Genomic DNA, 17,698 nt, shown 5'->3' on the forward strand with positions numbered 1-17,698 from the left:
TTTTGCTGTTTTTAAAATGTTCTCTTTGTCTTTGACTAGATATAATGTGTTCTAAAACAGAATTTTTTGTATTATATTTATTTGGGGATCTTTTAAACCTCCTGAATCTGGATATCTAAATCTCTTGCTAGACTTGGGCAGTTTTCACCTATGATTTCATTACATAGGTCTTCTAACCCTTTCATTGTCTCTTTGCCTTTTAGGACACCAAAAAGCTGAATATTTTGTCACTTTTTGATGTTCCATATATCATGAAGACTTTGCTCATTCATTTTTATTCCTTCTTCTTTATAATTACCTGATTGGATTATTTCAATAGACCTATTTTCAATTTCTGAGGTTCTCTTTTTTGCTTGATACAGTGTATTGTCAAAGATGCTGAATGTATTTTGTATTTTATTCAATGAATTATTTAGTTCCAGAATTTCTGGAGTTTTTCCTTTTGTATGATATCTATCTCTTTGATACATTTCTCATTCATATTCTGAATTGTTTTTATGATTTGTTTCGTTTTTCAGAATTATCTTTTATCTCACTGAGCTTCTATATTATGCATATTTTGAATGCTTTTTCTGGGATTTTATGAATTTCTTTTTGATTGGGATCTGTTGCTGGAGAATTATTGTGTTCCTTTGGAGATGTCATATTTCCTTGTTTTTTCATGTTTCGTGTGTTTTTACATTGATATATGTGCTTCTGGTATAATTGTTGCTTCTTCCAGTTTTTGAATTTGCTTTCATTGTGAAGGACATTTTTCTGAAAATGTATCTGTGGTGTTGGTTGGATAAAACATTTTAGTTTTGCTTCTGGCTGCATTCAGTACTGTAGTCTTTGTATAATTTCTTTGGCTATAAACAGTGTCAGTGGTGTCTATGATTTCCTTGGTGGCTGAGGGTATGGTTATTAGTGGAGGCTGTGGTGAAGTTTTTCTGGGCACCTGACTTCCAGGTGGGCCAGTCTTTAGGCCCCAGAGATGGCACTGGTGGGTTTAGCATGCCTGTCGTTGAGTGGTGTATGCTGGCACTGGTGTTAGCAAGTCCAGGCAGGCTGATTATTGGGCCTCCAGGTGGCTTGCTCATGTTCTAGGAATGACAGTGGTGGTTTGGGTAGATGGGTGGGTCCTCGAACACTTAAGCATTGAATGTGGCATGGGTGATGACAGTAGCAGTGGTGGGACAATGCCTAGGACCAAAGCGGTGCACGTGGGTATGCGTAGTGGTTGCAACAGGTTGGACAGGCTGGTGCCCAGACCTAAAGGTAGTTTATGCAGGTGGGTGCCAGTAGTGGTGGTAGCGCAGATTGAGTGGTCCTGATCTCAGACCCCAGGAGAATTCAGGTGCCACTGGTGGTGAATTGGACTGGGCTTCATGTTTCTGGACAGTATGCTTAGGTACTATGGGGGAGAAGTTTGGTGAACCTGGACCTACCTTCAGGCCCCTTAGTGGTGAATTGTTCATTAAAGTGTTAGTTGTGGTAAGCAGAGATATGGTTATCCCGAGGTAGCTGATAGAATGCTCAAGGGGTACTCCAGAGGCTGTACCGACACCCTGTTGCTGGAAAGGGTAAGCTTTCTTTCCCTGGGAGCAGCCACAAACAAGCAGCTGTGGGGCATCAATTTCACTTGTGCCTCAGCTATGCAGCAGCCCACAGCAGTGGCAGTTGCTGGCAGTGGAATTTGTCCTTGGGAAGCATGAAAATGTGAGGCAGTACCTGTGCTGGGGTCAGGGGAATGTGTGGCATCATTGTTCATGGTTCATACCTCAGCCCAGGTGGCAGTGTAGGATACTGACTAGCAAACACTGTGTTCTTATAACAGCACCATGCTGCAACTGCTTGGGACATGGGGGTTTGTGGTACCCCGTATGAGCACTCTCTCTAGAGCAATGCCTTCACACAGTATCCAGGCAGCTTTTTTATGTTAATCCTGGGACCTGTGAGGGTTAAGGGGCTCTTCCACTCCCGGAATTCTAGGAGTCTGTGGCAGGAATGTGGAATACTGAGGGTCTCTCACTTACCTTTGCCCCGTATTAAGGAGCTACTTCAATTCCCAGCCAATCCCAGGCAAACATGCTGCCTCATTTCTCTCTTTGCTTTTGGTGCTTTCTGTCACTTCTCTATTGAATGTCAGAGTTCTCTCTTAGATAACCTATTCCAAATCTGATTGTCTATTCGTTATTTTGGTTCCTCCTCATGGAAGAGGTAAGCAGCAGATGTATCTAGTCAGCCATCTTGAAGCCCCTCCATTAAACGGTTTTTGAAAAAGCCCTCAATGTATAAACCCAAGGAATCCCACACTCACACATAGGATGATCCAACTTGTGGAAATCAAAGGGGAAAAAATGGAAATGATACATTACCTTTAGAGGAACAAGAATTCATATAATAGTGGATTTATATAATAGTGGATTTCTTATCTGAATCCACAGAGGCAGTAAAACATTTGTCAAGTGATGAAAGAAAATAATTATCGATCCAGAATTCTATATAAAAAAAATTCATTAAAGAGTGAAGGTGAAATAAAAACATTCTCAGGTGAAGAAAAACAAAGAAAATCTGTCTTCAGCAGATTTATACTGAAAGAAATGTTACAGGAAACTTCAGGGTGGGACAAATTTCAGAAATGAAGGGAGAACAAAAAAAGATTGTAACAATGTGGTTAAGTGTATTAAAATATATTACAATTTTAAATAGGATAGGTATGACATATTAAAAATTATAACATTACCTGGTGGGTTTTGTGAATGTATGTAGATGTAATATATATGACAACAACAAGAAGGAGAAAGAATAAAGGACTGTGGTGGCAAGATTTGCAAATTCAAACTGCAGTGATAAAACATTAGTTTCAAGTGGATTGTAAAGTAAATATGTATATTATAATCCTTAGAGAAATCACTGAGTATATTGAACAAAAATATAGTAAAAAACTCATTAAATAAAAATGCAATAGCAAAAAGGATTTAAAAATTCAACCAAAAAGCAGGAGAAGGAAAAATAAAAACTAAAAGCAAAGAGGACAAATAGATATCAAGTAATAAAATACTAGCATACATTCAAGCATATTAATAATTACATCAAATGTAAATGATCGAAACACACCAAGTGAAAGATTGTCAAATTGGATTAAAAAAACAAAGCCCAATTATAAGTTGCATATGTATATACTGGTATAGAAAGCTAATGTATATACTGGTATAGATAGTTTAAATATAATATAATGGTATAGATAGTTTAAAATAAAAACAGTTTAAAAAATAACATGCAAAAACTAATCAAAAGAAAGCTCAAGGATCCATAGTAATATCAGAAAAATTGCATGTCATCCCAAAGAAAATTATCAGGAATAAGAAGAAAACAATATGATAGAAGGGTTTATTTAAGAAGATATAATAACCCTAAGTGTATAGGCACCTCACAACAGATATTTGGAATACATGAAACAAAACTGATACAATTTAAAGGATAAATAAGCAAAATCACAATTATAGGTGGCAGGTTTAACAATAGGGCAAACATAATGAAATCCATATGGATAAAGATGATTGGAAAAACACCATCAACCAGTTAGATCTTATTGATATTTATAGAGTATTACACATAACAACAGCAGAATCCACATTACTTTCAAGTGCACATAGAACACTTATCACAGTAGATTTATCATCATGAGTCATAAAATAAATGTCAATAAATGTAAAGAATTGAAATTACACAAAGTTTGTTTTTTTGGCCACAATATAATTGAATTAGGGATCTATAGCAGAAATACATGAACAAAATTCTCAAATACTTGGAAATTAAACAAAGATCAAAAGGAATTTTCAAGAAATGAGAATATATTTTTAATTGAAGGGAAATTAGAATATAATACATCAACATTTATGGGATGAAGTTAAAACAGTTGTTAGAGGGAAATTTACAGTTTTAAATATTACTAATATAAAAGAAAGACTTTGAATAATTATTTTTTATCTAAAAAAAATCAGAAAAAAAGTAGCATAAACCCATAGTAAGCAGAAGGAAAAATAATAAGAAAAAGATTTCAAAAAATCAATGAAGTTGAAATCAGGGAAAAAATAGAGAAATCAATGAAACCAAATTTTGTTGTGATAGTTAATTTTATGTGTCAACTTGGTTGAGCCATATTGTCCAGATATTTGGTCAAACATTATTCTGAATATTTCTGTGAAGGTTTTATTTAGATGTAACTTACATTTAAATTGATAAATTTTAAGTAAATCAGATTGCCCTTCATAATTTGGGTGGGTCTTATCCAATCAGCTGAAAGTTCTTAAGACCTCATCTGAAACATAAGCTCTTCCTAGTTTTCTAGCAGACCGACTTCAGATTCCATTTGCAGCACTTTTCAACGACTGTCCATGGACTCAAACCACTACTTTTTCCTGAGTCTCCAAACTGTCAACCTTTCTCATTGGATTTTAAACTTGCAAAGCCTTCACAGTCATGTGGGCCAATTCATTCATATAAATAAATAAACAAATATCTTCTGTTATTTATATTTCTGTGAAGAACTTTGACTAACATACTTGTTCTTTGGAAAAAATCAATAAAACTAATAAACATACAGTTGGAAGTTCTGGCCAGGGCAATTAGGCAGGAGAAGGAAATAAAGGGTATTCAATTAGGAAAAGAGGAAGTCAAATTGTCCCTGTTTGCAGACGACATGATTGTATATCTAGAAAACCCCATTGTCTCAGCCCAAAATCTCCTTAAGCTGATAAGCAACTTCAGCAAAGTCTCAGGATACAAAATCAATGTACAAAAATCACAAGCATTCTTATATACCAATAACAGACAAACAGAGAGCCAAATCATGAGTGAACTCCCATTCATAATTGCTTCAAAGAGAATAAAATACCTAGGAATCCAACTTACAAGGGATGTGAAGGACCTCTTCAAGGAGAACTACAAACCATTGCTCAAGGAAATAAAAGAGGATACAAACAAATGGAAGAACATTCCATGCTCATGGGTAGGAAGAATCAATATCGTGAAAATGGCCAGACTGCCCAAGGTAATTTACAGATTCAATGCCATCCCCATCAAGCTACCAATGACTTTCTTCACAGAATTGGAAAAAACTACTTTAAAGTTCATATGGAACCAAAAAAGAGCCCACATCGCCAAGTCAATCCTAAGCCAAAAGAACAAAGTTGGAGGCATCACACTACCTGACTTCAAACTATACTACAAGGCTACAGTAACCAAAACAGCATGGTACTGGTACCAAAACAGAGATATAGATCAATGGAACAGAACAGAGCCCTCAGAAATAATGCTGCATATCTACAACTATCTGATCTTTGACAAACCTGACAAAAACAAGCAATGGGGAAAAGATTCCTTATTTAATAAACGGTGCTGGGAAAACTGGCTAGCCATATGTAGAAAGCTGAAACTGGATCCCTTCCTTACACCTTATACAAAAATCAATTCAAGATGGATTAAAGACTTAAACATTAGACCTAAAACCATAAAAACCCTAGAAGAAAACCTAGGCATTACCATTCAGGACATAGGCATGGCCAAGGACTTCATGTCTAAAACACCAAAAGCAATGGCAACAAAAGCCAAAATTGACAAATGGGATCTCATTAAACTAAAGAGCTTCTGCACAGCAAAAGAAACTACCATCAGAATGAACAGGCAACCTACAAAATGGGAGAAAACTTTCGCAACCTACTCCTCTGACAAAGGGCTAGTATCCAGAATCTACAATGAACTCAAACTAATTTACAAGAAAAAAACAAACAACCCCATCAAAAAGTGGGCGAAGGACATGAACAGACACTTCTCAAAAGAAGACATTTATGCAGCCAAAAAACACATGAAAAAATGCTCACCATCACTGGCCATCAGAGAAATGTAAATCAAAACCACAATGAGACACCATCTCACACCAGTTAGAATGGCAATCATTAAAAAGTCAGGAAACAACAGGTGCTGGAGAGGATGTGGAGAAATAGGAACACTTTTACACTGTTGGTGGGACTGTAAACTAGTTCAACCCTTGTGGAAGTCAGTGTGGCGATTCCTCAGGGATCTAGAACTAGAAATTCCATTTGACCCAGCCATCCCATTACTGGATGTATACCCAAAGGACTATAAATCATGCTGCTATAAAGACACATGCACATGTATGTTTATTGCGGCATTATTCACAATAGCAAAGACTTGGAACCAACCCAAATGTCCAACAATGATAGACTGGATTAAGAAAATGTGGCACGTATACACCATGGAATACTATGCAGCCATAAAAAATGATGAGTTCATGTCCTTTGTAGGGACATGGATGAAATTGGAAATCATCATTCTCAGTAAACTATCACAAGAACAAAAAACCAAACACCGCATATTCTCACTCATAGGTGGGAATTGAACAATGAGAACACATGGACACAGGAAGGGGAACATCACACTCTGGGGACTGTTGTTGGGTGGGGGGATGGGAGAGGGATAGCACTGGAAGATATACCTAATGCTAGATGACGAGTTAGTGGGTGCAGCGCATCAGCATGGCACATGTATACATATGTAACTAACCTGCACATTGTGCACATGTACCCTAAAACTTAAAGTATAATAATAATAAAAAATAAAAATAGAAAAATAAACATACAGTAAGATTCAATTTCATAGAGAGAGAGAGAGGGCACAAATAACTAATATCAGGAATGGAAGAAAGCATATCACTACAGACCATAAAGACATTAAAAAAGAAAGAGAATATTATTAAAAACTCCTTGAACATAAATTGAACAACTTAGATGAAATAATACATTTCTCAAAGTCACACATTATCAAAATTACCTGAGAGGAAATAAATAACCTGAACAGTCCAAACTTTTAAAGAATAAAATAGTAACACAAATTCTATGCAATCTCTTTATAAATTAGAAGTAGAGGTAAATCTCATTTTATTCCAACATTACACAAATTCTAAAATCAGTCAAAAAACTCACAAGGAAGGACAGTTAACAACAGATATATATTTATTATGAATGTAATCACAAAAATCCTCAATAAATACTGTAAATCTAATGAAACAATATATGAAAAGACTAATATATCACCACAAAGTGGGATTTATCCTGGGAATGGATGGCTGGTTAAACATTTGAAAATTAATGTAACCTACCATCTTTATAGCCTAAACAAGAGAAATTACAGATTCTTATCAATTGGTGTAGAACATACTAGTGACAAAATTCAATGTCAATTCATGATAATAACTGTCAGCAAACTAAAAATAGAAGGAGCCATTGTTAACACTGATACAATAAATTTGAAAAACGTCTACAACAAACATCATATTTTATGGTGAAAAACTGAATAATTTCTTCCTCAGCTTAGGGACAAGGCAAGCATGTCCATGCTTACCACCTATTCAACATCATACTAAACATTCTAAAGAGTACAATATTACAAGAAAAATAATTGAAGGCATGCAGATTATGGAAAAGAAAGAAAACTGCCCCATCTTAAATTAGCAAGATTATCTCTGATGAAAACCTTACACAATCTACAAGAAAAGCTCCTAGAACTATTAAGTGAAGTTAACAAGTTCATATCATGCATAAAAAATCATCCAACAAAAATTAGCCATATTTCTACAAATAAACGTCAGAAAATTGGAAACTGAAATTAAGAAAACAATACCACCTACAATAGCTGTATGAAAGATAAAATATTTAGGTATAAATATAATCAATATGCACAGATTCTCCTGAAAAATATACAACACTAATGAAATAAACAAAAAATTTAAATAAATGAAGAAAAGTATGTTTATTTATGGATTAAGGTATTCTATGTAGTTAGGATGTCAATTTTTCCAAAAAAATTGAATAGATTTAATGCAATGCAAACTAAACTCCCAGAAATGTTTCTGTAAATGTAAATAAGCTGATTCTAGAATTTATATGGAAAGCCAAGGAACTAAAATAATCAAAACAATGTTTAAAAGGTGAACAAATTTAAAAGAAGCAGTAACCCAATTTTGATCTTCAGTAAACAAGACAATGTGGTATTGGTGAAAGAAAGAATAGACAGATCAATAAAACAGAAGAGAGAGTACAAAAAAAGACACATACAAATATGGTCTACTAATTTTTGACAGAGATACAAATGCAATCTATTAGATAATAGATAGTTTTTTAAAAATAAATGGCATTGATGGTAGTGATTCATATCAGACACAATAGACTTAAAGACAAGATTATTGGAAGAGATAAAGAGAGAGCATTTCAAGGTGACAAAAGAGTGGATTGAGCAAGAAAATATAATAATCCTAAATATGTATGCACTTAATAAACAGGGCCTCAGAATATATGGACTAAAAACTGGCAACACTAAAAAGAAAAACAAATTCACAACCATGATTGGAGATTTTAACACCTTTTATTGATAATTGATAGAACAATAGAAATAAAATCACTAAGGATATAGTTAATTTGAACAACACTATCAATCACCTTGATCTTTTTGACATTTATATTAAACCACACCCAACAACTGCAGAATACATATTATTTTCAAATGTACATGGAATGCTGGCCAAATTGGAACATATGTTGGGTCATAAAACATGTTGCAATAAATTTTAAAAGGTTGAAATATGATCTAACCACAGTGAAGTTAAATTAGTTACTAATAACAAAATTATATTTGGAAAACCTCCAAATATTACTAACAACACCAATTTAAATGAATTACATATCAAAGAACAATTACAAGGGAAATAGAAAATAATTTGGAACGGAATGGTAATACAAATAAAAATTTATGGGATGATGCTAAGTTATTGGCTAGAGAAATTTACATCTTTATTTACATTAAAAAGAAGAAAGGCATGAAAAATAATCTAGCTTCTACAGTAAGAATTTAAGAAAAAGAGAGAAAATTAAATCCAAAGTAGATAGAAGAAAGAAAATAATAAAAATAGGAGCAAAAAGAAATGTTGATAGAAAATCGTAGAGAAAGTTATTGAGTCAAAAGTTTATTTATGCTAAAACTAATAACATTTTAAAAACTGCTAGCCAAACTAATAAGGAATAAAATACAAAACATAAATTAATAATATCAGAAATAGAAGGCTGTTACTACAGATCCTCCACATTTATAAACTAATAAAATGTTATGAACAATTTTATACTCATAAAATTCCAGTAACTTAGATAAAATAGACAAATTGCTATTAATAAGACTCAAATTACCAAAATCTAACACATTGTAAAATAGAACATGTGAATATCCCTATATCTTATAAAAGAAATACCTTTGTAATTACAAACATTTCCACAAATAAGATTCCATTGTCGAATGTTTAGAAAAGACTTTCACTTGTACACAAACATTTTCAGAAAACTGTGGTAGAAGGCATAACCTTCATAGGAAAACCAAGCCAAGATCTAAGATTTATGTTCCAAATCCATTAGTACTTATATAGGATAATGATGTATTACATTATAACTGTGTGGGTGGCATTCCAGGAAAGTGATGGTATTTTTAAATTTAAATAACAATATAATGTACCATATTAACAATAAATATTTGAATCACAATATTTGAATCACAATATTGAATGAATATTTGAATCACAATACTCGCAATATCTGTGATATAGACAGTATCAAAATGCTAATTGGTCCAGCCACCTCTGATGCAGGAAAATTTTACACAACATTTCTTTTTTTGAGTCATCAAATTTCTATCTAAGCATTTTCTATGTGATACTGCTTTTGTAAAATGGAAACAATCTGCATTTTAGAAACAGACAGTCCCATGCTTGATTTATGGCTCTCTCAACAAATAGTAATGCATTCATGGGCATGTTTCTTTACTTCTTTAGATCTCAACTTCATTGTTCACATGGAGATATTTGACAGAGACTGCAAAATTTAGAAATAATGAATATGAAGCACCTGACATACTGTAGGCATTCAATAAATATTGAATGTTTTGAGTAAAACTTGGAAGGCAGCCAGGCACAGTGACTCAAGCTTGTCATCCTAACACTTTGGGAGGCCAAAGCGGGAGGCTCACTTGACCCCAGGAGTGTGAGGCCAGCCTGGGAAACATAGTGAGACCTCATCTCTCAAAAAATAAAGTAAAATAAATAGCTGAGGGTGGTGGCATTTGCCTGTAGTCCCAGTTACTCCAGAGGCTGAGGTGGGAGGATTGCTTGAGCATGGGAGATTTAGGTTGCAGTGAGCCAAGATCACAACACTGCACTCCAGCCTGGGTGAGACAGAGAGACCCTGTCTCAAAACAACAGCAACAACGAAAACTTGGAAAGCATCTAATTCTTGTAATATTAGCGTATAGTTCACATTAATGTTACAGAAATAAGGTCAGGTGCCTTTCAAGTTTTTTTCTTTACTACATTCAACATATGCATCTTAAATGTATGTTCTGTTTTTTTTCTCCTCTGACACTCTGACACCTAGAATAGTTCCTGAGATAAATGTCCACAATTGTTTTGATATTATAGAAATGAAAAGTAGCTTATGTCAGAAGTTTTCAACTTTTTGGTCTAATTATCCCTTTATACTATAAAAAATTGAGAGCCCAAAGAGCTTATATTTATTTTGTCTGTATAGCTATATTACTTCCATTAGCAATATAAAACAAATATTAATTCACAAAAAGTACTACTTGTTAAAATAAATGTATACTTTCCAAAAATAGTGAGAAAATGGCATTATTTTATATTTCTGCAAACCTCTTTGAATTCTGGCTTGCTAGACGTTAACTAGACTCTCATATCTGCTTCATCACCCAATGAGTTCTAGTATGTAGTTTTAGCTGAAGTAAATGAAGAAAATCAGTTTGACACAGATCTGAATTGGAAGGAGAAGTACATATTTCAGCAGCATTTTCAAATAATTATATATGCTGTTCTTTGATACCACACAAAAATGACATAAGTAGTAGTTTTGTCTAGGTTATTTGCAACATAGAATCTGAAACCATGTCAGTGAATTGTTACATTAAATTTCATTAGTCTAACTGTAGTCTCAAGGAATGTTTGACTCATGTATGATGTAACATCATGCATGGATCACTCGAAAAATATTAGTTGATATTTAATATTTAATGATTTATGTGGATCTTCCATAGACACATTTTATTAGATAATAACATCAATAAATCACATTTGTTAATATCATTACTGAGCTCCATAGTAAAGTTTTTAAGTATTGCAAAGTTTAAAAGTTAATACTGATGGACACAAGTTTGCCAAAATCTTAATTTTTGCTAGAAAGCCCTAATTTTATCATTGACTACAAATATTGGTCACTATTTTCTTCAAAATGGCAGACTCACTTTGTCCATTTTTCAGAAAATGTCTGCCAAATATATCAGTCTGAATAACCATGGTTGCTCTATTTCTGTTCTATGAGAAAAGCAGTTAGATCAAAACAAAATCACACAAAATCAAGTGCTTTTTCTTGATACAACTATTGTACTTTGGTGTGCAGAACTACTTTACATATATTTCCCATTTTGTCACACAAAATATAATAACGAAGTACTCAAGGGTCAATACCTGATAAAGTTAGACATTGCTACAACTTTATCAAAGATGGTTTTATGTAAAACTGGCATTTACTAGTATGATAGGGATAAGTTACCAGTACACCTTGTTGCCACTGTTGTACTAGTAATTTTACTTCCCATATAACCTCATTATTACCTAATAAAGTTATTATGTTGAAATTCCAAAATGTACCTTTTGTCTTTTTTATAAAATTGTAGGGTTTATCTAGGAATTTCAAAATAATGACTTTTTTGATGACAAACTTAGAAAGACTGGGAGGTATAATTGCAGATAGCCAGAGATAGTAAAAGAAAAGCACTGAGAACAAACTGAGTTAATCCCTGAGAAAGTATATATTTATACTACCTTAGAAAATTTCAGAATATGTAAATATACATTCCATTAGCTATCAGATTGATAATGATAATGCCATCACACTACAGGTAGCCTCTGGAAAATTCCATGGTTACACTCGTAAGAAAATAAGAGTGAAAAGGGCAAATAACATTTTAGTGTTATGTAAATAGTTCTGACTGCACAAACTCCTTTAAAGAGTTTCAGGAACAGTTAGAGACTCTACATCAGACTTTGAAAACTGCTGGCTGATATTCTTTCTAGAAAATTCTATAGGTTAGAAAATGCTACATTATGATGTGCTAAAATAAGCTTCTTGGTCCTAGTTTTTCCCTTTTTTCATGGTTAGAAGTCCAGGGCTCTTCAAACCTGCATTGAAACCGAAAGAACCTTTTTAGTCCACCAAAAAGAACTGTGTATTACCATCTTCATTCAATGCAAGAACCAGCTGAGGTGAAGTCACCAGAGGCCAAGGACAGAAGCCAGGAGTAAAGCATCACCACACAGCCTTCAATCACCAACGGTTTTGAATTGTTTGATCAGGCCATTTCTTATGGCCTTTTCATCTATCATTTTTATGCCTCTCTGTTTCTTTTTTCAAGATTTTGTTTTTGTGTAATGTTGCTGGGTGTTCTGTCCTCGATTTTCTTGTCACACAAGTGAAGGAAGTGTTCCATCTGATATGAAGCCACATGTCAGCACCTGTTTTCTGGACTGATTTGTTCATCATTTTCATTTCTGTTTGCCAACACTGCAGGGTCTTTTCTGTCAACAGCAACAACACCTCTGTGATCTCTGTGCCTGGTATTCACTTTCATGGATGTCAAAATCCAGGGTCTGATGAGTGCCCTTGAAGTTCAGCCCATCACTTAAGGAGTGCTTCTGTTTCAATGCCCAATTTTTTGGCTAACTGAATTTGTGGTTAAGCCTTGTTGAAATATCAAATTTGACTGTCTATTTGGGTGGATAATCTAATGGGAAAATGGAGGTAATTTTTCTCCAACACCGGGAGAAAATTATGCTCTTACCACATTTGCAAAAGGACATCTTGTTTTAGGCCCAAACATCAGTGTAATCCGTTGCAATCCCATCTGACATAGCAATTATGTATTAAGACCCCACCAGTCATAGGCACTGTGTCTATATTGTGCTGAGATCTTTGAAACATAAGCAAAGGATTAAATTTGGAGACAGAGGTAACACAGAAAGATTGGAACTCCTCACTTGGCTAGTGCAGGTGACTTTAGGCTTTTGTGGCACTTTAGTAAGCATAGTCCATAGGTATTTTCTTTAACTATAGTGGCTCACAGCAATTTATGTTGAGTTAGGCAGAATATCTTTTATAATCATGCAGATAGTTTTTAATTGATGTGGCCTAAGTAGCTTTAAGCCTCAGGTTCCAGTATGCATGTAAGACTTTAACCTCGGTAGATCACTGTAAGGTTTGGTACATTATTTGAGTAAGTGTTGTTTTTATACAGGGAAGGGTGCAGGTGCAAATTGTAACAAATGTCAGCTGTAAGGGCTTAGTGTACTGGCCAAATGCAGCTGACCTTGAACTACATAGTACTCCTTAGTTTGTTATCATAGGCAAGGTTAGAATAGAAATAAAATCACGCACACACAAGGTATCTTAAATCATAAAAATATCAGACAAACCAAAATTGAGGGACATTCTAAAAAATATTGGGCCTTTTTCTTCAAAAATGTTAATGTTAATGTTATAAAAGAGAAAATGAGCCTAAGTATCTTTGCCAGAGTAAAGGAGAATAAAGAGAAACAAAAACTAACACAGTGGTTAATCTTGGATTGGATCTTGTGTTGAGAAAAAAAAATTTCTATAAAAGAAAATATTGCTTTAATTTAGAAAAAGTTGAGTATGGATTGTATATTAGATAATAGTATTGAATCCTAAATTTCCTGAAATTGATCATTTAACTGTAGTTACGTAAGAGAATCCCCTTGTTAGGAGATACATTATCTATTCTACAGTTTTTAGAAATAAAATGTCTCAATGTTTACACTTTATTCTCAAATGTTTTCTCAGAATTAATGAATATATTATATATTTACATATAGATGTGTGTGTGTGTGTATGTGTATGTGTGTGTGAGGAAACATCTAGGCAAACCTAGATGAAGAATGTGAGTGTGTGTGTGTGTGTGTGTGTGTGTGTGTGTGTTCTTTGTAATATTCTTACAATTTTCTTTCTAGGTCTGAGTTTTTTAAAAAATAAATTGAACAATTGAAAAACAATCTCTTTCTCTTCCCCCAGAAAGTCTTACTTGCCAGCCAGCATTGTAAAAAATTAATTGCTGTTTTTCCCTGCTTTTAAATCAAATGTTTGGCAGGGATATAGGCCTAAAACTGGATTAGCAGTTGAGATGCCTCTGCTTCAGAGCCTTTTTGAGGTTCTAGCTTTAAATCTTTAGTGCTAAGCCTTTTTAGGTGCAGTTACAACATCTTTGCCAAATTCAAGAATCACCCATCATCGCATGATTACAACTTGTAATGGATTTTTCCTTTTATACAAGTTCTGAACTTGATTTCAGTCAACTGAAGTGGTGCATCCGCAATAATGTGAAGGATTTTGTTCATAAACAAATAAAAAATGAATGTGCTCCCTAATTTTAAAGATAACATATTTTACTTGGTAAATGTATAGCATGAAATCAAGGAAATTCTGGCAAATCCAAAGGTACCCAAGGTATTTAAATATATTGTGTTTCTAACAATCACATTTGCCTAAAAAATAAGGGAAGAACTGGCATATTTAAAAATACTCTTCAGTATTCTCATTAGAACAGATGCACAGAGAAGTATCTGAGTAAATGAAGGGGAGTAAATGAACCTAAGCTAACTAGCTTGAAGAAGAAATACATTTCTTTAGGGCTTGGAAATGATAAAGATCTTAGAGGACACATTATTCATAGAAGGAAAGGAAAATGAGATCTTAAAGACTAAGGGAGATATAGGAAAAAGGATAATTGTAGCCCTATCTAGTTATTCTTGTAGGGGGTGTTAGAAGAGAGAGAGAGATGCTGTTATAAGCAGAAAAGGGAATTGGAATCCAAAGTAAACAGCAAAAGAAAACATGCAAATTCTCAGTCTATCAGCTCCCCAGAAGGAATCAGGTTCTGGGGGACTACTAAGAAATATACTCGTAAAGCTGCAATTCGAGAATTCAGAGTAAGAACAGTTACATATACTACCTATACTCCCAAGAGATAAACTAGAAAGTTACAAATTACACTGGATTGGGATAGAGATATCAGAAAATCCTATTAGAACACAGACTTTAAGAACTGCTGGGTGATCTTCAAGTTGTCAACAATATTGTGGTTAGCTTGCAGTTGCTGAGTATGCCCTGAGAAAATTATGCCCCCAAATTTTGAAAATATAACTCTGGGGTAGACATAGCTAAGATAAGGCAGATTAAGGGGAGACAAGAAAGTCAAAAATAAATTGACATCAGACCTAGGCAAAATACTTGTCCAATGGGATAATAATCTCTGGGCGATATTGTCCAGCTCAGAGAAATAAGACTGACAAGATATATTTCTTCACCGGTTGCTTTGGTATGCTCAGAATTCATTGACTTCATATATCTCACTATAGGACAATAGAAAAGACAAATAAGAGGAATATGTAGAAAATTGAATTTTTCTCTCTTTGGGAATAAGAAGAAGAGAAGGTAAAACGAAAGACAGCTTTTGGTTCCATCTCACATTACACGTATTAGAGAAACTAAAAGACCAATCCAAGAAGCAGGTAAAGCTATTATGAACACAATTGAGCGCTTCCTAAAAGGTGTGTATAAAAGGCACATAGGGGAACAATAGAGAAAAAATAAAACACTGGAAGCGAATCTTATTCCAGAAACAGATTTAGCGAAAGAAAGTTCCAAAACATTAAAAAATAAGAAAACAAATGATTTGATGATTGCAAAAGAGAGGTCTTTGGTCATCACTGGGTCCTTAGAGTAACAAGATTTCTTCCGGAATCCACCAAGCATAATTATCTATATGGAACAAATGTGATCAATAGGAGTATTTTTCCAAGAAAGCAGGTTTCTGAGGTGTAAGAAATCCCATAGCAAGACTGTCAATAGCTACCATAAAACTTAAAATGTCTTTTCAAAGGTACCAAGAAAGCTGTCACTAAACTGACCCTATAATCATTTTAGTACTGGTACCAGAAACATGGGAGCCAATGGTCAAATGAGAATTAATAAGCTTTGAATATGCTAGATGGAAGGTGAAGATGACTGTGACGATTGCAATTAAAAAAAACTGCAAAATAATGTAGCAATGTCTCAGATATCATTCTTCACCAGCAGAGGACAGAATGCATATATATGGTTTATTCTACCTGTAGTAATTCACACAATCTTAAAATGACTCTCCTTGTAGATTTCTCCCTATTAAAGTTTTATTCACAACTTATTGCTATTAGGACAAGTGGCCTAAACTGCCTATCATTCAGAAGTGGCCAAACTAACAGAGAAGACAGATTATCTGTCTTTACCCAATCTCAGATAACTTTGAGTCTATGCTTTAGGTTCTAAAATACTATTGTGACTCTAGAAGTTAGGAATACACTTTCGTTATTTGTCTGAAAAATTGAGACAGCTGTGGTAAAATTTTATTTTGTTTCTGCTTCTGGGCATGATTGAATAACTACTGGTCTAGCCCTCCCACTATAAACAGCTATGGAAAGGGACAAAATATATGAAATGGCAGTTTTAGATATTCAACAAAAAGCAGCATAAGATCGTGACCCTCCAAATAAGAGAAACATCAGGTAAGACCCTTAGTCACTCTGGCTTTCTGTCTGCAGTCACTGTCCGTACTGTAGCACAGGAAGACATGCCAAGCAAAGCATGATATTCTCACTAAGCTGGTAAGACAGATACCAGAGTTTGGTGATGATGAGGCAGATAGAATGCATGGGACATGATACTGAAGAGAAAAGTACTGTGCAGAATAGATGCACCATAAACTCACAGTGGTGTTCTAATGTCTTTGACCAAATATTTGCATACGAGCTGAGGAAATCTCCTTAAGGGCTATTATAGAACAATTTCTAAGGAAATGTCAGCTGAATGGAAATTCTTGAGATCATACCAAAAGTAGAAGTTCCAGGCAGACAGAATAGAGACCTCAGCAAACACCTTGAATATTCAGATGATACTGCAGAAGAGCAGTAGGGCCACTCTAGCCTGAGTGTAAAAGATACTCATGATCCACCTTAGAATATTTTAAAATATGCTTGAAAAGCACCTAGTTGGTTCAGAAAATTGACTGGATGCCAGATCAAAGCACAGCACTCTTTAAAAAAATATAACATAAGCCAAGGTTACTTATAATATACTATCAACAGTAGTAAGAAAGCAAAACAAAACAAAATACTACAAATGCAAAGGAACGGGAATATATTACCTATAACTAGAAAAAAACTAGCAATTGGAAACAGACTCAGAGATAACAGAAATGTCAGAATTAGCAGACAATGACTTTAAAAGAGCTATTACAGACAGTTTAAGGAATTAAAAGAAAAAAATGAACAAAACAAGTAAAGAGGCAGGAAATTTCAGAAAAGAAATGGATGTTATGAAAAATGAAAATTCTAGAATTGAAGATTTCAATATTTAAAATAAATTAAATAGATTCGCTTTATAGCAGATTGTGTAATGCTAAAAAAGTCAGTAAACTTGAAGATAATAAAATATAAATTATCCAAAATTAAGCACAGAGAGAAAAAAATGCTGAGAAAAGA

The sequence above is a fragment of the Pongo abelii genome, chromosome 1, assembly GCF_028885655.2.
Source record: "Pongo abelii isolate AG06213 chromosome 1, NHGRI_mPonAbe1-v2.0_pri, whole genome shotgun sequence".
NCBI classification, from domain to species: Eukaryota; Metazoa; Chordata; class Mammalia; order Primates; family Hominidae; genus Pongo; species Pongo abelii.